This window comes from Hermetia illucens, chromosome 5 (assembly GCF_905115235.1).
Source record: "Hermetia illucens chromosome 5, iHerIll2.2.curated.20191125, whole genome shotgun sequence".
Lineage (NCBI taxonomy): Eukaryota > Metazoa > Arthropoda > Insecta > Diptera > Stratiomyidae > Hermetia > Hermetia illucens.
The window spans coordinates 44,509,223-44,532,081 of NC_051853.1; the positions used below are offsets into that span (position 1 = coordinate 44,509,223).

The 22,859-nt window shown below is 42.2% G+C and overlaps 1 protein-coding gene across 8 annotated transcripts in view; it reads right to left on the reverse strand.

The window, feature by feature from the left end:
• The window catches only part of LOC119657894 (protein tramtrack, beta isoform), a 500,286-nt gene that overhangs the window by 430,142 nt on the left and 47,285 nt on the right, over positions 1-22,859 (reverse strand). The gene's annotated exons all lie outside the window — the stretch shown is intronic.

Below are 22,859 nucleotides of genomic sequence, written 5' to 3' on the forward strand. Positions count from 1 at the left end.
CTTCTGAATGGTGGCTACCGTAATTGGAGAGCTCGCGCCAGTACCTAGTCGAGGACACCCATTGCATCGCCCATAATCAGCAGAAGGGAATTCGTTGAATTCCAGAGAAAATACGAATGCAACGTCTTCGAGGCGTTTGCAAACGCAAGAAACGTTTCTTTTTCACGGTCCAAACAAAGCATGGACAAGTACCCAGGCATTTACGATTTTTTCCCTCTCAAGCTTAAGATCGGATTTCATGTTTTCTCGATGTTTTCTTATTCTATGTTTAATAAAACGGATTAAATGCTGGTAGGTATGTATTTCAGTTCCAGGAAGATGAATGCATTTCGAGTGACTTTGCTGAGTTCAGTGATTTATGGACGGGGGTCCTTCATCACAGAGTGTCTGATTTGAGTAAATGGATAAATGTTTAGAGCATCACGCACACGCTAGTTCCGCTGGTTGGCTGGAAGGCCGAGTCTCGCCTAGCATTGCAGATTTTCCCGGGAAAAGATGAAAGATCAGTGGCAACCGCTTAGCGAGAAAGATTTAAATAATTAGATGTTCTCGCAATTACTCCAATTTTTTCCAGGTACTCGAGATTAAATATGTTACACGAGCGCACATGCACATGGGTGCATACGAGTCAACTTTGCCATTCTCGTCTCCGTCTGTGCAGCATTATTTACGCTAAGCAGGTCAATAATTCAAAAGTGCAGTCTAAAGAATGCGCAGATGAAGGGAGGGAACAAGGAGAGCCGGCAGGAAGTTAAAGCATTTGATTGCTTAAAGAACAGCCCGAGACAGGCAAAGTAAAATTCCTCCTTCCCACGCTCCTGCATACCTGCCTTGCGACTCTTACAAAGTCAAGTCGACTAAAAAGTCGCATCACAAGATATTTGTATTACTTTGAACTTGTGCTGATGGAGGTGCTTCCTTTTATAGGACGGAATAGGCTCCCTTCCTCAGACTCCGTTACTTCAGGCTACCACGGCTAAAGGGAGCTAATCAAACATTCAACAAAGTTCCACCTCACCCCACACTCGAATGTGGGTGTCTTCTACGTAGAGCCCTTTCGCGAAACTTTTCATGTGTGGCGGCACGACGCGAACAAAAGGACATAGAAAAACTACATGCAAAGCTACTTTGTGTAAATTTCTGTGAAAAGCTTCCCCACTTGAGCACGCACCAATCCACTAAAGTATCCCGCCACCCCTAAAGTTGCATACTACTAAGTTCGGTATATCGTTTTGAAACAAGGAGCACAATATCCTTTGTTGCTTGCCTGCAAAACGCATTTCATAAAAGCAAACAGCTTACAATGCCCTTCACATCATTCGCCTAGTTCAATGGATAGGCAATGACACACAGGGGACAGCCACATTGTTCAGACTCCACATTTGAGCGATGATAACAATAATCTGGATGTCTCTGAAGCTTTCGTGTGTGTTTTCGATGATCTTGTTCTGGTCCTCGCAATTCGCAGTGTAAATATGTAGGCTAGGCCCGAAAGATTCCTTGGAGAATGTGAATACTCCGTAAAAAAACTTTGAAGACGGGAACTGGTTTCCTAGTGCAGGAATCGTTAAAACAAAGGAACACAACACAAAAACCTAGAACTGTTGCAATATTTTTTAAATGGTGCCCTTTATTGAGGAGGTTTTAGTTCATCTCTCTCACAAGCTCCTTTCTATAAGATTCGTATTAGTTAAGCAAATCCTTTTGAAAAACATTACGACTTTTACGAGCTCATTTGAGGGCATTAATTTTCGAAGCAGATGGTCGGTTCTTTGCGGAAAAAGCGAAGAATGAGCAGATCTCCAAAATTACTGAAAAAACCATGAAGTGATGATTAATTTAAAAAACGCATAATTATCTGCAATTGTGTTCGCTTCCTTCTCAATAATTGTTTATCTTGACTTCTCCTACACTGGAAATTAACATTCAAAGCGGTTTGCTCCCTCCTCCTTTTCCAATTAAATTGGGCCAATAATTACGATCATAATAATAACTCCGCCGTAGTCGGTCCAAAGCCCGGTTGTGAAAGCAGGAAAAATGGATAGCTTCAGTCTGAATGGCTATCCCCACACCACTTAATGAGAAGGAGAAACTTGAGGTCCGGTACGGATAACCGGCGGGAGTCGTCTGACTTGGTGACTGGGTCGGGCTCCCGTAATGGACAACACCGCGTCGAATTCCTCCGCCTACTGCAGCTGTTTCGCCACAATCTGTGGCAACCACTTCAGCAGGTTCGCGTTGGCAGCGGATGAAGTGGACTGAAGAAATTAACCTCTTCATCATCTGTTCCTACTACAAAATAACGGCGGGGCGGGTACAACATCTTACCGCCTCTTGCTCCACCAGATATTTGTCGAGCGTTTTCCACTTTATAACCTGAAAGCGACACAATCCCGGCCATCATCAGGGAGGGTATTTGACTTGAGGTCACCGCGGAAACTGGTGACAACACCACGCCGCACTGCAGGCAACAGTTTCATTACTCGCCGAAGTACTGTTCTCCACCGTCCAGCTGAGGTTTTCGCTGAAGTTCGGGACGAATTCCAAAGAGCGTGTATAGAATTCTCGGAAATGGATCCTTTGCATAGACCAGGTATTCCCAGGCGCTATGCATCTCCAGCAACTCCGAGAATTCTATCTGAAATCAATGATGAAGATTGCATCTCGACTGTGTACTGATATGTAGCTTCTACAACTACAATCGCTTGTGTATTGTGGTGCAGTTACGGCTGTCAGAAGATTCGCTTTCGTGGTATTGGTTTGAGTGACTGAAGAGATCCACCATGGAAAATTCATCTGAAACGTCGGCGGGACCGACTAAGGTAGGACATTGCTAGATTGATCCAGATCAGCACTGGCAATGCCAGCAGACGGGTGAGGAATAAAGGCCAGAGGTTTCACTAAAATTATGCCATCGCCAGTGAGGCACCCGTAGTTGAAATTCTGGACACAGTAAAGCAGAAACTTTCTGTCATATGCAGTCGGTTACGACGGTATGGTGAAAATCACTCCAGACGGGTTCAGAATGCAGCATACGCGAGGAACCACGAATCCCAGCAGAGCGCCCAGGCAGTGCAGCTTTCGGTGACGGAAGAGAAAGAATACTGGGGTGGACTTTGGGGATTACCCGCCCAGCATGCTGAGTGCAAGGCACCCGCCATGCCAATACGTCTGGCATGACGACCCATAAACAGCTCGAAGAACTGGAGAGGCCCAGGTTTGAATCCGGGGCAGAATTTCTGATATAAGAAATTTACCAGCGTACACAGTTGGCACACAGCATAAATCAGGTCATGAAACGGCCGGAGGAATTTCCTCCCTTCCTCACTGCGGGGATTACCTACTTTATCCCTAAGAAGGACACAAGACCGATTAGTCGTTTACCAACCCTCTACAAATTCATAACGTCCATTATTAGTGGAAGGGCCAATGCGCACCTCGAGACCAATAACATTCTGTCCGAGGAATAGAAGTGCTGCCGAGTTGGGTCAATAGGAAGCAACTAGAGCTGGCTACTGAATGATGCTAGAGGGCATTGTTTCGCAATAAAGTATGGCCTACGTGCGAGGCTAAGTGCGAACGGACACACTTGATGTACTTAGATGACATCAAGCTGTATGCTGGTACTGACGGCCATCTTAAAAGTTTGTTGTGAATAATAGACATGTTCAGCTGTAATTTTCGGATGGAGTTTGGACTACACAAGTGTCGAATCCAACCAATCCGCAAAGGTCATCACGAGCCGCATGCGAGACATAGCATTAGTGACCTCCACATCGAAGCTATGACCGAGACAAGTACCTAGGAATTTTGCAAGGAACTCATGCTCGAGCTGGTGAATTTCTGCGACGTGTAAAGCTGGTACTGAAATCGCATCTCTCGGGGAAGAATAAAATAAGCGCGTTGAATGTATTCGCTATCCCTTCACTGGCTTATGCATTCGGGATATTGCCGTGGACGAAGGTCGATCTGGAAAAAGTCCAGCGGCGGATACGAACAGCTATGTCCAAATTCCGAATGCATAATCCAAACTCTGCCGTAGAGCGGATGAACCAGCCTCGTGAGAACTCGGAAATAATAATCGTTGGCTCAAAAATCCATATTGGATCAGCGTGGCGCTCGCCCAAGATTATTACCCTGATTTGACTCAGGTACTCATTCACAGCTGAGTCGACTGATATCCGACATCTAGTCACGACAACAAATCCCTCTGCCACCATTGAGATTTGAACCGCGACTTTCGGCTACGACAACCCAGCGCTCTAACCACTTGAGTCATCCGGATACATTAAATTCATGTTTAGGCAAATTTTGTAAGATAGAAGTTGCCCTTCTTCCTGAACTGATCATTGTGTAGCTCTTGTATGTGAGGCTGTGTAGTGATCTTCTTATTAACCTTAATAGAAAACTGGTCTTCTTCGTATTATATAACCTATTCACTGCCACTTCCTTCGCATATTACTTTGTTGCTGGACTTGACTCTCGTCCCAACTTTGGAATTTAAGGATTTGGGGGTCCTCAATTTGCACCCCCTTAATGTCACTCTGAACTAATTGACAAGCAACATTCCCACCTTTTTGGTTACCGGATCCCTTATTTGAGCTAAACACTTTTTAAGAGCTCGTTATTGTATCATGTTAGCAAGGAATAAACATCTGGGAACTACTTTGGCCATGCTCCCAGGGCAGAGGTAAGACAGCGTTTGATAACTTGGCTCTGCTTTGGAAGAAACTGTAAGTTGTCTTGCTTTTTTTGGAATGTTTGGGTGATTGGCTTCTATTACATTGTTGCACATGAAATAGTCGATTTGGTTCTAAAATTTGAAACGACTGTAAAGCTTACAAATATTTATTTAATTAATCAAAATAGGTGCCAGTCGATTCAAAACACTTCTCCCAGCGAGATACAAGAGCATGTATGCCAGTTTCATAGAAGTCAAATTTTCGGGTGTCGATAAACTCGTCAAAGGCAATTTTGATGGCCTCTTCATTCCTAAATTGTTTTTCTGGCAAAAAATTATCCAAATCCTTAAAAAAAGTGGTAGTCGGTTGGCGAAAAGTCCGATGAATATGGTGGATGAGGCAGAGTCTCATACTGCAATTCGTTCAACTTTGGAATCGTTGTTTTGGATACATGAGGTCGTGCATTGTCATGAAGGAGTATCACACCATCTCTGTTGACTAATCTAGGCCGTTGAATACTCAATTTTTGGTGCATTTCCTCGAGTTAGGCACAGTATTTCTGGGTATTTATCGTTTCTCCAGGTACCAAAAAAGAATAATGGATAACTTTGGCTGAAGACTACCAAATAGTCACCATTCTTCCGATGGAGGCTCGGTTTCGGCATATGCTTCGGTGGCTCATCAGCATCTAGCCATTGTGCTGATCGGCGACGATTGTCGTACAATATGCACTTTTCATCACATGTCACTATTCTGCCCAAAAAGGGATCGCTTCTTTTCCGGGAAAGTAAAGAACCGCAAATTTCCATTCCAAACGCATATTTTGCTCCGTAAGGGCATGCGGAACCCATTTGCCGAGCTTTTTCACTTTTCCAAGCTGTTGCAAGTGCCGGGAAACTGTCGAATAGTGTACGCCCAGTTTCTATGCAATGCCTTTCACAGGCTGACGTGTGTCGGATTCATCTAGCAAACGCGGCTCATCGTTGTCAATCGATGGTCCTGAATGTCCACGTGGCTCACTTTGAAGGTTTACGTTGCCTGACTGGAATTTTTCGAACCACCACCATGTGGTTCGTTCGCTTACCGTATCAGCTCCAAATGCGCTATTAATGTTCCTGGTCGCCTCCACTACTTTATGACCGAGTTTGAACCCATACAGAAAAAGTATACGTTCTTGGCTCTTTTCCATCCTTTTTTCCTTTTTATTCACTGTTATCACAACTCCTTCATTAAATGTAAGAGTATTTCACACCAACAGCGCCAACTGGTGGTGGTTTGAGACAGAAACTAACTTCACTTGATTGGCAAATCGGCCATTTCATGTGCAACAACCTAACACTTCCCAAACGAACTGGTAGTCCTGCCTATAGGAAAAGAGGAATGGGTTTCCTCTTTCTATTATATATGGAAGGATTGTCTGTGAGTTGCCCTCTCCGCCATCTTAAAATAAGGTTCTATTGGCCATTATAAATTAAAAAGTTGAGTACGGCATGGGTGCGATCCAGGTGTGAAAGAAAAAGGTCAACCCGAAAATCTGGAAGATTCTGGTCCTGCTGAAGAGTTCACATTTCACGAAAGAGCGTTCTGTTTGAAAAATAAAATGATCTTTAAAGACTAGAAACTAACTCTAATTTATGTCGTTTAGAGTAAGGAATTCTAATTTGAACAACTTAGAAACAGGGAGTTCAGTGCTCCAAAGATGAACGATTTTTCTGTATTACTATATACGTAAGTATATACTATATGTATATACGGAAGCGCAACGTTTCTATGCAGCTCGTAAAAATACCGATTTTGCCTTGAGGGCATCTCGGCCTACGCCATCAGTCCATCTCAGGCAGGGACTTTTTGGGCTAGATTATCCTCACCTACATGGGTTAAGTGGCCTAGGACACGCTACCTATTGAATCGGATTTTATCCACAACCACACGGTCGCTACGGAATCGGCCATCCGCATCTAGGGGGTCAAGAATTGATCGGAGAATTCGTCTCTCGAACATGGCTGGAAGTTCATAATTTTTCTTGTTGTTGTTAAGAAAGTCTCTAAGAAATCCCCTAAAATACATGGGGACTGGCAAGGTTATTTTCTTGAACAGTAAGAGCTTTGCCCCTATGGAGAGACGTTTCAACCAACAACCGGTTTTTTAGTCTTTGGTCCTAACGGCTCCATCGTCCGTCTTCATTAAAGTGCAGCCCAAGATCTCGCGCCACCTGCTCGATCTTGACAAAGATAGTTTGTACATTTCTGGTTGTTCCTCCCATGATCTTTATTCCGTCAGCATTGGCTTGTAGTTGGGTAGACTTAGGATGTTGCCTCCGGCATTTACCTCAGCATCACGGACCACTTTTTCCAGGACTAGGTTAAAGAGGACGCATGATAGGGCATTTTCCTTTTATTGGGCCTCGCACATTGGCCAGGATCAGCCCAGTCAGTCTTATTAATTTCGTCGGAATACCGAATTATTCCATACGCGTGTACAGTTTTACTCAGGCTATGCTATCATAGGCGACCTAAAATTCGATGAAAAGGTGGTGCAACCGATGGTCATATTCCGAAAGTTTTCCTATCGTTTGCCGAATATTGAAAACCAGAGCTGTTGTTGATTTGCCTGGAGAGAAGCCTCTTCGGGCTATTCAACTTAGCAATATAGCGAAGAATATCTAATAGATGGTACTCGGGAACGTGATACCTCTAAAATTGCTGCACTGCGTGATATCTCCCTTGCTAAGGTTTTGTGTAAAACAAAACCTTATTAAAATTGGTTTACTGTCTGTCTGTCTGTCTGTCTATCACACGCATTTATCTCGGAAACGGTTGTTTTCCATTTTCCGCCGGGTTGGTCGTTATAATAGCTATCCAGTCCGAAGCTCCGAAGTCCTCAAAATGAAGTATTATAAATACCAGTAGAGTATCCTGATAGATTACTTCTATGATAAAAGAGGTAACAAATGTTCGATCAAAGATTTAGAATTATTTTTGTGTTTGGGGATTGAGGGGTCTTAGGTCTGCATCCAGTTGATGCCAGATCGAACCAATCGGGAGCAAACTTTGTGTTCCACGGCTCCTCTGTTTTGAGCTAAATACCCATAAATTAAAAAGAAAAATGACTGATGGTTTCGTACAATCCTGAAACAAAAATAATTTCGCTTCGGCATAGTTTGGGTCTGAATATATAAGACAGATTTCACTTGGATATAATTTGTATTCATGTGAGGGGAGAGGTGAGGCAGCGTCCCTGCTCTGGACGAAATCGTCAGTCACTTCTTTCAAAGATTTGGAACTGTTGGTGATATAGAATCAATCTGCTGTGTAGATAGTAAAATCTGCAAATACGAGAATACCGCGTACACTAGAATCTAAATGATCCAGTACGGAAGCCCGCCAGTACAGTCGCCAAGTTCCTCTAAAAAACGCATGTCAACTACATATGTAAGAAAATATCGCATGGGAATGTTCCCTATGTCGGAAAAGTTCGACATCCTTCTCTGGTAATCTTCTGAAATAGTAACACCTGGAGATAAGAAAGGATAACCTGGTGCGTTTTCGAGAAGGGATAAGATGCAGAAACTCTGGGGCAAGTAAATGATATTTTGAGACAAAAGGTAAACCCACCGACGCATGGTATTTCAGATGGAAATTCACGCGGTGTGCTTGCATTAACCTAGAAAAAAAATAGGAAGCATTACAATGGTAATCGGCAGTTTGGGCGCCACCATCCAATGCGTTAAACTGAAAACTCGGTATGCACAATAAACAACGAAGCGTTAGTTGGTTTATCTGGAAGGAACCCATGCCCATGAGATTTAGGAAGACGATGAGGAGCAGCTGAGAGTCATATTGGGCGAATCTACTGGGAATAGAACAGTTTAAAAAGAAAGATATAACCTAAAGCGGTCATTAGATTTTTTAAGACTAACTAAAAGTGTTTAAAAATCATAAATATAGGACGTGCAGGGTATTTGAGGACAGCTTGAGAGTAAAACTAATTAGCGTTTACTTTGAACAAAATTTTAGTGAAATTTCAGCAGTTTCTACAACAGTAACTTATTATATATCTATCAAATCATTCAATAAAATTTCCATTAGCTGCTATAACTTCCTCAATTCGGGTCCAGAAAGGATTGCATGCCCGAATCAAATGCTCCTTATCCATATTGACCATAACGGTATTAATTGCAGCCTTCAGAGAAGAAATGATGTAATGAGGATTCTTATTGGTTTCACGCTCAAATACGCCACATAATTGTTCAGGGGACTAAGGTCTGGGGAGCTTGGTCATGGAAATTTTCGGCCCCCCAATCTTGTGTCATCATTGCTTTCTGTGAAGGAGCAGAGTCTTGATGAAAGATGTACGGGCTGTTATCGCGTACACTATCAATCCAGGGTTTCACTACTGTCTCTAGAACCTCGATATATTCAACAGAATTCACTCGAAGTCCTTGAGTGAACAAATGTGGTGACGGGATATGTCCTTTGTTACTCACAATACTCAAAAACCAACAACATTGGATGGAAACTTCGTGTGTATGACAACAGCAACCTCTGTAGGGTTGTAACATAGCCATTTGTCATTTCTACGGTTGGTCTTTTGGCCTTGGTCAAAATTTTGTTCGTCAAAAAAAAGACCATAACATCTCAGACAATTCAGGATGTTTAATTTTGTTTAGAAGTTGTTTTCATCGGATAACTCGCTATTCTCGTCTTTGCTATGACATAAACTGTCTTCGGCGCATAACATAGGATTTATACCGGAGATCGGCGAGATCGACTCGACGGATAAGACCGTCCGAAACGTTACGCTCCCTTGCAAAGGTATCATTGATTTTGAAGGGTCCTCGTCAATGATCGCTTGCATTTGTCGAATAAATTCTGCAGATCGGACAGTTCCAGAACGTTCCTTCCTGATACTTCCAAGCCACGGCGGACCTCATGAACGAATGAACAGGCGCACTTAAAAAAAATAGAGATTTATAAATCGGTGTCACTTGCGCATATAGCGACGATAACTGCATGTCTCCTCATTTATTGAGTTAAGTTGTAGTCCTCCATGTCTTATTTCAAAAAAAGCAAAAAAAAGAATGGTTTCGGGAAGTTATAGCCACATATACCAGGTGTACAAGCTTAAATCTGCTGTTTGCTCACAGATGACGTCAGGGAGCGTATCAAGCTGCTATGAACGCGCCATATTTTTTTTTTTTTTTGGTGCGACATTTGTCAACAATTGTTAGTCCATATCAGCAGCAATTTCATACAAAGACATATTCTTTATCATCAATAATCATGGCCAGTTTTGGTCCCGAAAAGAGCATTTGCGGGGAGCTCTTCCTTTTCGTTTGAATTTGGAGAAATCAGTCGCTGAATCGCATCGAATTGTTGTCGATGCCTAAGGCGATGATGCTCTTTCGGAAACAACGTGCGAAGACTGGTTCCGTTCATCCAAAGATGACGATTTCAATCTGAACGACATGGAGCGTTAAAATCGGCTCAGGAAAGTTAAGGACCACGAATTGGAGGCGCTCTTGGACGGGGACGATATTCAAATGCTCGCATGAAAAGCTGATTTTCCTCCATGATAATACTCCGTCGCATACGTCGAAAAAAGTTCGAAATTACATAGAAAAAAATGTTGACACTCTGGAGTAATGTCCAGCGCTCGCTCATGGGTAGCAGCGAAATTTACCGCGGCTGCGAAATGCTTAGGCAGTTAGAAGTAGATGACATACTGAAATGTATATGTGCTGCTCTTTGCGACAAGCGATGGAAAAACTGTTGGAATATGGACAACAGTTGCACCATCTACTCATCGACTTTAAAGCCACCTATGATAGCATCGCCAGGCTAAAACTGTACACGGCCATGAGAGAATTCGGTATTTCGATGAAACTAATAAGACTGACTAGGCTGACCCTGACTAATGTGCGAGGCCAGATAAAAGCAGCAGGATCACTCTCAAGACCATTCGACATCAAAAACGGTCTACGACAAGGGGATGCCCTATCATGCGTCCTCTTTAACCTGGCCTCCGAGAAAGTGATCCGTGATGCTGAGGCAAATGCAAGAGGTGCGATTCTCTTTAAATCCACACAACTACTGGCCTATGCTGACGATATCGACATCATGGGAAGAACCACCCGAGACGTACAAACTGCCTTTATCCAGATCGAGCAGGCGGCGCGAGATCTTGCGCTGCACATCAGTGAAGGCAAGACAAAATATATGGTGGTAACGTCAGCACCGAAGACGAACCAACCAACAACATCAAACTGCACTGGTTAAACAGGAAGAATAAGAATAGGAGAATACAACTTTAAGACCGTTGATAATTTCTCCTATCTAGGGTCGAAAATCACAACCGATAACAGCTACGATGATGAAATCCGCGCACGGTTGTTGTCAGCCTATTTCAGCTTACAAAAACTGTTCCGCTCGAAATGTCTCACCATAGGGTCAAAGCTCTTACTGTACAAGGCTATGATCTTGCCAGTCCTCATATATTTCTCGGAAACTTGGGTTCTTAGCAAGAAAAATGGCGAACTCTTGGCCGCGTTCGAGAGAAGAATCCTCAGAAGAATTTTTGGCCTCCTACTGAGGATAGACGATTCCGTAGCCTACATAACGACGAAATCTATGAGCGATACCATGACCGTCCGGTTGTGGATAAAATCCGGCTCAATAGGTTACGGTGAGCGGGTCACTTAACCCGTATGGATGAGGATGATCCCACGCGGAAAGTCTATAGAAAGAGAAGACGAGGCAGATCCTGCCTAAGATGGAGCGATGGCGTAGGCCAGGAAGCCAGACAGCTTTTAGGGATATCGAATTGGTGGACCTCGGCGCAAAACCGGGATGTCTGGAGTTCCTTATTATGGCAGACCTAGACCGGATACCGGTTGTTGCGCCTTTGATGATGATGATTGTAGGTTAAATTACAGTTAGTCAATGTGGGGATTATCCAAGTATCGGTAGATACGTTGAAAAATATTTTGATACTCTGGAGTACTGTCCAGCGCTCATGGGTAGCAGCGAAATTTACCTCGGCCGCAAAATGCTTAGGCAGTTAGAAGTAGATGACATACTGAAATGTATATATGCTGGTTGTAATAGGCGCAAGGACACAACGGTTCTTTAAGACGCTTCTTGCAACTTAGTGTTATTTAGTGATCTGCAAATGCATGAAGAATACTGCAGATGTCATTTAATGCTTTGAGAATGTTTGTCACATAAGGGCCCGTTCGAACGGAGTAGCACAAGGTTTCTACGATGATTGTTCAAGGACAAAGGCCAAAAAGGACACTTTAGGTCAGACAAGCAAAAATTCTAATTGTATTCGTTAAATAGGAAAAAAATGAATATGTAGCAACCAAACTCCGTAATCTGTGTATATCTGGGATCAGTGGAGTGAAATGCGGAGTTAATTAGCAAATAAAAATTCCATGCAAGTACAGTAAAGTTTTAGATGCATATTATTAATAAAGAAATGATCAGGACATGTGGAAGAACTAGCTCCAAGTTGATAAAAAAAAAGGTTTCAAAGTCGATGATGAATGTATCTGAAAACCCGTCCAAAAAAACAGCTCGTGTTGAGAAAAATAAGCCCAGAATTTGCATTTTAACGAACTGCCATATTTAAGTTGAGGTGAGCATTTGCAATATATAATACCAGTTTCTGAAAATCTATATATAGGTACCATCTATAAATATTACGGTAAGATTGTTTAATCGCCAGATTTTCTCAAAAAAAGAACTAAAGTAATCGAGACATCTGCGACATTTAGGACAAACAGGAATCACTAAATTTTACTGTTGAAATCGATAAGACGAAGAAGCTTTAGAATTTCGATGATACACCCCCATGCCATTTGTCTTGGACATTTGAAAAGATCATATATCAAAATTTTTAACTGAAAGATCGAAAGAACAAAAAAAAAAATATAAAATTCTACACGTAGCCCATGGCATGTGTCTGAATAGTAAAAAAGCCTTCCCAGTCGGACACGGTCATTATCAAATCAAGGCTATAACTAAGCACGCTAGCTGCATTTTCAGATGGCAGTTGCTAAGCGAAAGATATTGGTGGCAGTTTAGCTAGCTGCGATGCGAGTTGGCGAATTAGTTGAACTGCGCCATTATTGATCGTTTTGCTGCACAGACGCAACAAAAAAAAGGTTAGCGACAAAAAAATCAACTGCCACCAAGTCATTGGATAGCCGGACAATCTGATTGGATAGAATTGCGTTGGGCTTAGCTTAAGCCTCATAGAAATCCAAATTAGATTCAACTGGAAGCTGACAGAAGAGGTGCCCCTGAATTTTGATGCGATTTTTAAACTTGCCTGCAGTTTTCAGGGAAAAATCGAATTTGCATTCATAGAACAGATTTGGTTCCGCACATAATAATGTAGATTCAGTATGCGATAAGCAATTCTGAAGGTTTCCAGTTTTGTTTTCTTTGAGGCCCACATGTCCCTCTCCGGCGTTTAGTGTTCCATATCTTGCTATTCATTATGCCATCGATTCACCAATCGAATTGATCCTCGCGTGGAAATTCATCCTTCAACAGTACAGGAAAACCCTCCAAACTTGATATTCTTATTAAGATATTTGAAATTTGTGGAAATGAAATGAAATTAAAGCAGAAAGTATAAGGCGAAGTTGTTGTTACGCATTGGAGTCATTTAGAAGAGTAAATGCTCAATAATAAGAGATTTCTTTAAAAAAGGTAGTTTCATTCAGCAGATTTATGATGTATACTCCTCCTTAGCAACCCTACAGCTTAGTTTTTAACACTTATTAGCATTTCACCGTCGGCGCCGACTGCGTCTTCCCATCTTCATCATCAATTTCTCCTTGAAAATCCTTTTGGGTATCCTTACGTCGTCCATCCGCTATAGACGGCCAGCTCAGTAAAGTCTTTGTAGTCGGATCATCGTCAAGACTTTTCGCTCATAATAAATTTCCTACAGTAACATAAAATCCATAAAAACATCACCCATCTCTCAAGCGGACTGCTCCCAATATTCTACACAGCATCCTCCGTCCAATCCAATATTCCAATACTCTTATTACAACCTGAGTTAAGGTCCAATCATTTTGTAGATGCGCAGCTTCGTTTTCCTGTATACGGATCTTGACTTTGGAGTGGGGGAAAGTAAGTTGTATTCGTCAGCTGGATTACTGTCTTCTTTTTGTATAATCCCATTTGTATCCTTTGATAGCTTACTTCCTCATACTTATGTGAAAGCGGCAACATTTTTAAAATCGTTTTCATGAATAGTAAAGTTCTGCTTTTTTAGGATCTTTTTCTGGTTTGCATCAGAACCTTCGCTTCCCTATCATTTATCCTAAACCCTTTGCTGACATATCAAGGCTTACCAGGGCCTCCTTTACACTGAAAAAAATCTTAAACAAATTTTAATATCGTCAGCATATGCCACCATCTATTCGTATTTAAATAGTAACATCCTTCTGCTGTCAATGTCAAGCTTGGGGTAGTTGCAGTGCAATTGAGCTGTCGGGCCTCCATCAATGTCAATTTATAAGAAGATTTGGTAGACGTCAGCATTACACTCCCAGCATTTTTCTAAAATTACTTTGACTATAAATAGCTGATCTGTTCCAAATCGCCCAGCCATAAAGCCGGTTTGAAATAGACTAATCAGATTTTCCGTAAAAATGTGAACCATAGCTTCTTCATGCAAAATCCTAGAAAACCCACAATGGATTTTGTATTCGAAGTTTCGTAGGTTGTGAAGAACATATTTAAAGCTGTGCCTAAAACTGAACTCATAGGGAATAAAGTCATAGAAAAAGAACAGACCGGCGATGAATTCCAAGTAATAAACATATACGTATAAGCCTACTCGCATCAAAAATGAGGCAAAAGCCACTTCAGCAGTAATGAAAGTCGAGGCAGCAAGGATGCGACAACTACATGGGGACAATGCCCTCTGCCGAAGACCTCAAGAAAAATGACACTGACAATAAAAATAGAGAGGTAGTTGAGCTATTGATAAACATACATAGGTGGCATACAGTCCCCAATAAAAAGATTGGTTTCTGTCATGCAAAGTGGTATAACTAGAAAAACCTATTGGACATTTAATTTTTTCCAAGCCCCGATGGCATTATTCCTGCTCTAGTAATAGAGGGAACGAATGGCCCGGGCCTACATATTCGAAATATATATCGCGCATGCCTAGCATGAGTTTATATTCCAACTAAATGGCGTGATGAGAAAGTGATATTGATTCCAAAATAGTTTTCCATTTCCAAAAAAAAAAAAAAAAAAAAAAAAAAAAACGCAAAAAAAAAAATCCAAGCAATCAGGCTAACCTCCTTTCTACTGATAGGACTCGACAGAGGTTCATAAAGGATAAATACATTCTTAACCGGCCATTTTACTGTAGGCAACATGACTTCTAAAAAGGCAAATCCAAGGATTGGGCGGGAAGGCGATGCCCAAAAAAATACTCCTTAGCCGCATTCATGATCATCTCTTCCCTTCCCTACAATTATGTCCCCTTGGCGGCAATTTGTGACACCATTTTTAATCAGTTGGATCCTTCACATGCTGGAATTGAGAAGGATTCACATACTGGTTGGACAGAAGTCTATTGAGGCAGGATGTCATAGGAGGTGCCCACAGGAAGAGGTTCACTCTCCTCTGTTATGGCTCCTAATAATGGACACCTGCTATGCTGGAGAACACAAACATCTTCGCATAATCATTTGCGGACGATCTGGACGTAATATCATCATCATCAATATGTGGCCGCTTGAATGCAATTAGATTTCGAAGTACTTACGCATCGTCTGGAAGCTGAGACAGAACTTTGCTAGCAACCGAAAGCTGCTGGTGCAGATTCAGAAGCTCAGTTACCTAAGTGTCCTTGACGAACATCTCTTGACTCTGATGTCCACCGATCATATGATTTGCAGATTCCTCTTTAAAAAGACGTAACATACTCCATCGTAATCATCAAATGAGAAGAATGATCGATAAATCGCCCCGGGTCTTTTGGGATTACAGACTTAAGAATCTTCACAGGTCTTTCATGGAAGGCAACTCACGCGCAGGGGTGTTCTCAGGAAATCCGATTATGGAAATATCCCGACCTCCCTGAAAAATTACCACCACATTTCAGGTAGAGATATATGCCACTTCGTTGGCAGCAGATAAATGTTTATTACAAAAATGGCGAGGTCGCGCCTTTCGAAGATCTTCTAACAGTCAGGCAGCATTATCAGCACTAAATACCATAGTAACGACATATCAAACCACTTGTTGTAGGGCTGCTGACAGGTGCTGTTGAAGCTTGGTTGACTGGCTCGCCAAGGGTCTGGATCCACAATGATGACTGCTTTGAAGGGTGAAATTGCAAGGAGTGGAGAAATTTGAATTTCTGTCGGCAGCGAAAATCTTTGTGAAAGAACCCGGGGCCGAAAACCCTAGTAGGGCTTTTGAACAGGGCATTGCTTTTAAACTACAACATCGAAAAACATGAGATAGTGACCTTGGTTATAAGCTGCCAATGTGAAAAGGAGAAAATGGCTTTGCACTTCATATACCGATGCCCGGTCTCGTCAGAATTCACATGAAGATACCTTCCTAAGCGTTTGTTCAACTCTGCGCACTTTATATTCGCAAAAGCCTGCGAACGCTATAGGTGGGAGGCCATTGAATAGGCGATCACCAGTCAAAGTAGTACAATAGGTCTAACAAAAGGCCAGAGTTATTGAAGCTGCACCACCTTCAATAAAATAAGCCAAACTCAACATTTGCAACTACCTGTGTATCCGCTTTGGAGCTCGAAGTGGTACTTAAAGCAAAGTGAAAATTTCGGCCAAAAAAAACATGTGATAAATTTAAAACTATCAAACAAGCGGAGTGTTGCAACTGTCGAAGTTTCGGTTATATCAAATAGTGCAGGGGTTATATAAAACGGTAACGGTACGATGATTGAGGGGGTAGAGCGTTAGCCACCCAAACTCGCTGTTCTGGGGTCAAATCCCAGCCTGTGTCTGTGTTTGTTTTGTGTTTGTCTCGCTGCTATAAGCTTATCACTAGCGCAGTGTTAAGTGTAATGATCGTAAAGCTAAAGCACAATCAGACTGTGTGGATGCCCTATACTCCACCAACGAATGAGCAGGAAACACTGATCAACAATGCAGTAAAAATCACACTCGCAAAAAATATCCCGGCTCTTCTAGCGTAGCGCCATGCTGTTGTAATTGCGGTGGGCTTGGTCATCCGCCAAACTACCGAAGATGACTCACTAAGGCATAATAGCATGGATTTAATTCGTACAAAGCAAAAAAGGTAATAAAATAGCCGAGACCCAATCAGCAAGAATATTATTACCTCTTATGTCATATGCCGAAGCCGCGAAAACCCCAAAATTCAAACCTGCGATAACCGTGTCACCAATGTCACACATCATTAAGCCTCTGCAGCAGTTAGTAGCATCCGCGGTGTTAGCCTTCAACAATTTACAACTATAAGGTTAAAAATCTTTGCATTCACCTCAGGCTCGGTGATCTACGATGCGGATAAACAGTTTTAAATCAACGTAGAAGACGAGAACTCTGCAACAACAAAAGCTCCTTAGAGTTCGTCGTTTGGACCTACATTATATAACTCATCATAGCTGCTAATCCTAACTCTTCCTCAACTTCATGGGAAACTTCGTTATAAGCCTTTCAACTAGGGCGGAGTAGAAGAACGACGGCGTGTTGCAAGGGTATTACAGTATTCTTCACCGACGGATAAAACATTGCCTGTGGAGTCAATGCGGGAGTTTTCTTGGATACACAGTGTCAATTCGCTAGTGCGTTCTAAGCAAAAATCTTTGCCATGCGCTATATAGTCTGAGCGGCATGTTTAAGGCCACCCTCCTGCGGGCTTTCGATCATAGAAACATAGAGGGAAATGAGCGGTCTGGCGCACTGGCCAGATAGGGCGCTACTCTTAACAGTCTCTTGGTGGGTACTGTTTATGTTCCGCTGACGACAGTTAAGGGTGAAGTCTACTCGCACTACTAAGAAGGCGCAGACTTGGCAGAATTTCGCTCGCCTACCATAAAACCCGATCGCAAGAGCTCTTGTGTCCGACGCGAGCAAATGCATAGAAGATTATAGCAGTCTGAATAGGGAATCATGCCACCAGAATCGGTGTACCATGCAATTCGCATTACCGAAGCTGCGAAGGAGAAGGAGAAACTCTGGGCACTTCCTTTGCGACTGCTCGGCTCTAGCTAGAGCCTGGATAGGGACGCTAGGTAAATCATTCTTTGAGAACCCCAGAGAAATTACTAGTTGGAGGGTGGAACAGCTGTTTTCTTTCGTGAATGAAACGGGCTAGCTCGAAGATCTGACCGGGCTGGACTCTGCTTCCTTGCCCTTACCACAGCAGTCATGGTGTTTGGAACATCAAAACGGCACACCACAATGCTATTTGGATTTCTCAGAGTGGCTACCTTCCTACCCACTTCTAATGATCAGACTACTTTGGAACGCTTCTAGTCTCAAACCCTCTAGGACATCAAGAGTTAGCGAACACAACATCTAGTAGATTTTGGCGACTAGTATGCAAGTTGATGAAAACCAATCACAACAAACCAAAATCTGTATATTCAGAGGAAAATACTTCGTATCTAAAGCGACCAAGAAAAAATTGAGAACTATAGCTACTACGATAGCCCCTAGTTCCATGCTTTAAAGGTTCTCACCAAATTATTCTGTTCACTGTATATTTTCACTTCCCTATATGTTCGCCGAATTTTGGATTAATAAATACCGCTTTTTCCGAGTGAGGGCAAACAGTAAATCGAACAGGTAGAATCAAACTGATTTAACGCAAACCCGGATTACGCAGCCGATTCCGCTGGAATCCCAATGGCGAACTACATCTTCATCTTTGGATCTAATGAGATTGGTTGGAAGTGGCCGCTGACAATTCACACATCGAAAAAAAATGGTGGTGATCCTAGAAAGGGAATAAGTTGCTCTCCATTTGATCCGGTCCGACATCAAGTGGATGAGGACTTAGGATTCCTTAATCCTCAAACAAAAAATTTAGCTTCGATCAAGGTTCGGTCGAACTATGGCAGATGTACACTGGTTATAATCCGCAGCCATATTGTATTTTGTGTGTGTATGAAAGGAAGAGTACTTCGATCACGATGCTCACATGAGGGAGGTGAGGCAGCGTCTGATCAGTTGCCTCTGCTCTGAACGACATCGTAAGACGCCTTCGTCCTTGAGTTTTAAACATATGGGTGCTAAATTCAAAAAAAGGTGATAATTCTAATTGGAACTATTCCATGCAATGTAAACCGGAATTGCTGATCAGTGGGATACCCTAGGGATACGTACCGCAGAACAGCAGAGGAAGACTCGCAAAATCTTCGAAGGAACTAAAGCATATTGCCAAAAACCACAAGCAATGGCTGACTAGGCTGACCCTGACCAATGTGCGAGACCAGATAAAAGCAGCAGGATCACTTTCAAGACCATTTGACATCAACAACGGTCTACGACAAGGGGATGTCCTATCATGCGTCCTCTTTAGCTTGGCCCTCGAGAAAGAGATCCGTGACGCTGAGGTAAATGCAAGAGGTACGATCGTCTTTAAGTCCACCCAACTACTGAGGTATGCTGACGATATCGACAACATGAGAAGAACCACCCGAGACATACAAACTGCCTTCATCCAGATCGAGCAGGCGGCGCGAGATCTTGGGCTGCATATCAATGAAGGCAAGACGAAGTATATGGTGGCAACGTCAGCATCGAAAACCAACCAACCAACAACATCAAACCGCACTGGTCAAATAGGAAGAATAAGGATAGGAGAATACAAATTTGAGACGGTTGATAATTTCTCCTATCTAGGGTCGAAAATCACAACCGATAACAGCTACCATGAGGAAATCCACGGTTACTGTCAGCCAACAGAGCCTATTTCAGCTTACAAAAACTGTTTCGCTCGAAACGTCTCACCATAGGGTCAAAGCTGTTACTGTACAAGACAATGATCTTGCCAGTTCTCATGTATTCCTCGGAGACTTGGGTTCTTAGCAAGAAAAATTGCGAACTCTTGACCGCGTTCGAAAGAAGAATCCTCCGAAGAATTTTTGGCCCTCTACACGAGGATGGACGATTCCGTAGCCTACATAACGAAGAAATCTATGAGCGATACCATGATCGTCCGGTTGTGGATAAAATCCGACTCAATAGGTTACGGTGGGCGGGTCCCTTAATCCGTATGGGTGAGGATGATCTCACCCGGAAAGTCTATAAGGGCGATATCTATGGTAGAAAAAGAAGACGAGGCAGACCCTGCCTAAGATGGCGCGATGGCGTAGGTCAGGACGCCAGACAGCTTTTAGGGATATCGAATTGGTGGATCTCGGCAAAAACCGGGGTGTCTGGAGTTCCTTATTAAGGTAGGCCTAGACCGGATACCGCGCCGTTGATGATGATGACGATGATGAATGGCATGTAGATGTGGTTGCCGCGCTATGTCCCACAATAAAGAGATCCTTGCTTTGCTTGTTGTTGATTATATCGTGCATATAGAAGGTTGAACTTGCAGGCGCTGTCCGATCTGTACTGTCAATTTTTGGTGTTCATGTAATAACTCAACCCCTTTGTTGATAGCAGTAAATCCGAGGACCTTCCTAACTACTGATGTCATTCTATCCGTAATAACTATATGCAATATCATTCGTATTACCAGGGATTTCGTTCAAGGATAGAAATTGCAATGTGCCGTATGAATATGCAAGCATATGCATATTCTATATAAACACACATAGTGTAGTATATCAACTTTCGGGCAGACATATTCTTCAATTATCCTGATCCCACACTCGCAACCATCAAATATTATATAACCAATAATCCCCGAAAAAAAAACTAGTTTGTATCTAAATTTAAAATCCACCAAATTAAATTTTTGCGAATGCTTCGAACTGCACTTCAATGTCAACTGGGTGCAACATTCAAAAGACGTGACATTGGTACATACAACACAATAATTTATGGCTTTGGAATCCTCTTCGAATTTTCCACAGTTTCGATGTTAAAATTGACTTTGAATTTGTTTCTAAGCGAAATAAACCAGTCATGGCTGAATTTTGACACGCTGCCTTGAATTCATGTTCCTCTGTATATTATATAATTCGGCGAGGAAATAGGATAAATACGATATGAGCTTAGTTGCAAATATTTATTCCTTCGTTTGGATTAGAGCTCTTCGTTTCAGTGATGGAAACACATGTACGTCTGAGTGTCTGAGTTAGTGACTCACAACCCAACTTTCACTTCTTATTAATTATCCTGAAACAAGTTTTCAAATTATCCCTGGAAGTATTCTGAATTTGCTTGCGATAATCCTGTTGGGGAATATTGTTACAAATTTCACAGATTATGCTAATGTTGATGGAGTTGGAAGAGAGTTTCGGGAAAACGCGCGAATTCATTTGTGTTAGAATTGAGGAATATCTCTTGGTTTGAGAGGAGGGTAGATTAGCAGGAATGACTAGGCTCACTGATATATATTTATGAAGATATTTGTATGTGCTTCAAGAAATGATCAATTGAAATGCAAAGCTAAAAATAAAATTGACATCCATTTACAGCGCGAGAACCAATCCTTCATCCTACAATTTTTATTTCCAAAGTGGGTGCTGTTCCAGATATGCCGGTGATTTCGGAAGACACTATAAGCCAACGAAGTTACTACTATTAACATGGAAGTAGTGAAAGATATTTTAACTAACGAACCTCTATGAAAAGGAGAATGATTTGTTTCAAATGTTTTTCGAACAGAATGATAGCTAACAGTTGTGTCCTCAAGATACCTTCCTAGAAGCGCTAAAGACAGTCCTTCCACAGCTGCTGCGTCTAGAGCTAAAAATATCAAAGCCGTTGAAAAGCACGCTTGGCGTCGTTTTTCTATGAACACGCAAATGATACAATCAGGTAACAACAAAAAAGTCCTTATTATTAGGACGTCCCGGAAGGATATTTATGACAAGTTGTGACATTAATCCCGCAGAGTTGCGATTTAAGGCCATTAGACTTCTTTCTTTGTGAAGTTCTATTGAAATCCCTTGAAATTTTAATACAGCGGTGCAATCTAAAATTGGAAACATGACTATCTTTTTCACTGATTAGGATATACTCTTCTGAGGCGTAAAGTTTGACATTTCAGAAAAGGCATATCGCAGCGCTTATTTTTGTTTCCACTGCCCAAATGCTAATAAAGGATGCAGCACTACTCACGGCATCCCAGGTCAGCAATCCGAACCCCACTCCTTTATTCGCAACAACCTAGATGAAACTAAAAACAATGCTTGCAAATTTATACAGAATAGTTTGCATTTCAAGGGCATAAAACGCCAGGTCAACACCTAAAAGAAAAGATTGTTTTTTTATTGAGACAACCCTATTGTTTTTATTAGCATATCTCGATATATCGGAAGCCAGTTGCTTCCTTCTTCAGTGCTTACAATCGCGCGCAAGCCTAACAGCTTTCGTAAGTCGAACTTGAAAGGTATGTCTGGTTCACCCCTGAAGTGCACAAAAAACTCCGTCAAACACCCACTGCGAGGAAGAAGTGCCTGTCTTCTAGAACCTAGGCTGACTTAATTTTTTTTCAAAACTCTGCATTTCTCGGTCAAATCCTTAATACGTAAGTCCACAAATGAATATCTGACCAACGTTGAAGACTCACTAAAGCGTGGAAACCTCAAACACATACGTTACTCCTGCCCAGCTTACCCCTTCGCCCATTGAATTCTCTGGCTCCTCAGCTAACTCCTCCAACTATCTTGTGATTTACTCTGCTGCTACTTTTCCTCACTCCATGACCCGTCTCCTTCCTCCTCCACCCTAGAACCGGATCGCCTATCATTCCCCTTTTTACCCTTCTTCTTGTCGAGTACCTCGTTTACAAATTTTATGCCAATGTCAGTCCTGGCCACGATGGTTTTTGCTCGAAACTCACTCCATCTCACATCCCCTATCCCTTATTTTCAACAAAAGCCTCGAAGAGAATCATCTTCCATTCATAAAAGTAGCGATCGTAGGCTTGCCGAAAATTACCGTCTTATTTCTCTCCTCTCCTCCTGTTCCAAAATCTTGGAAAGATATATTCGCGACTGGCTGTC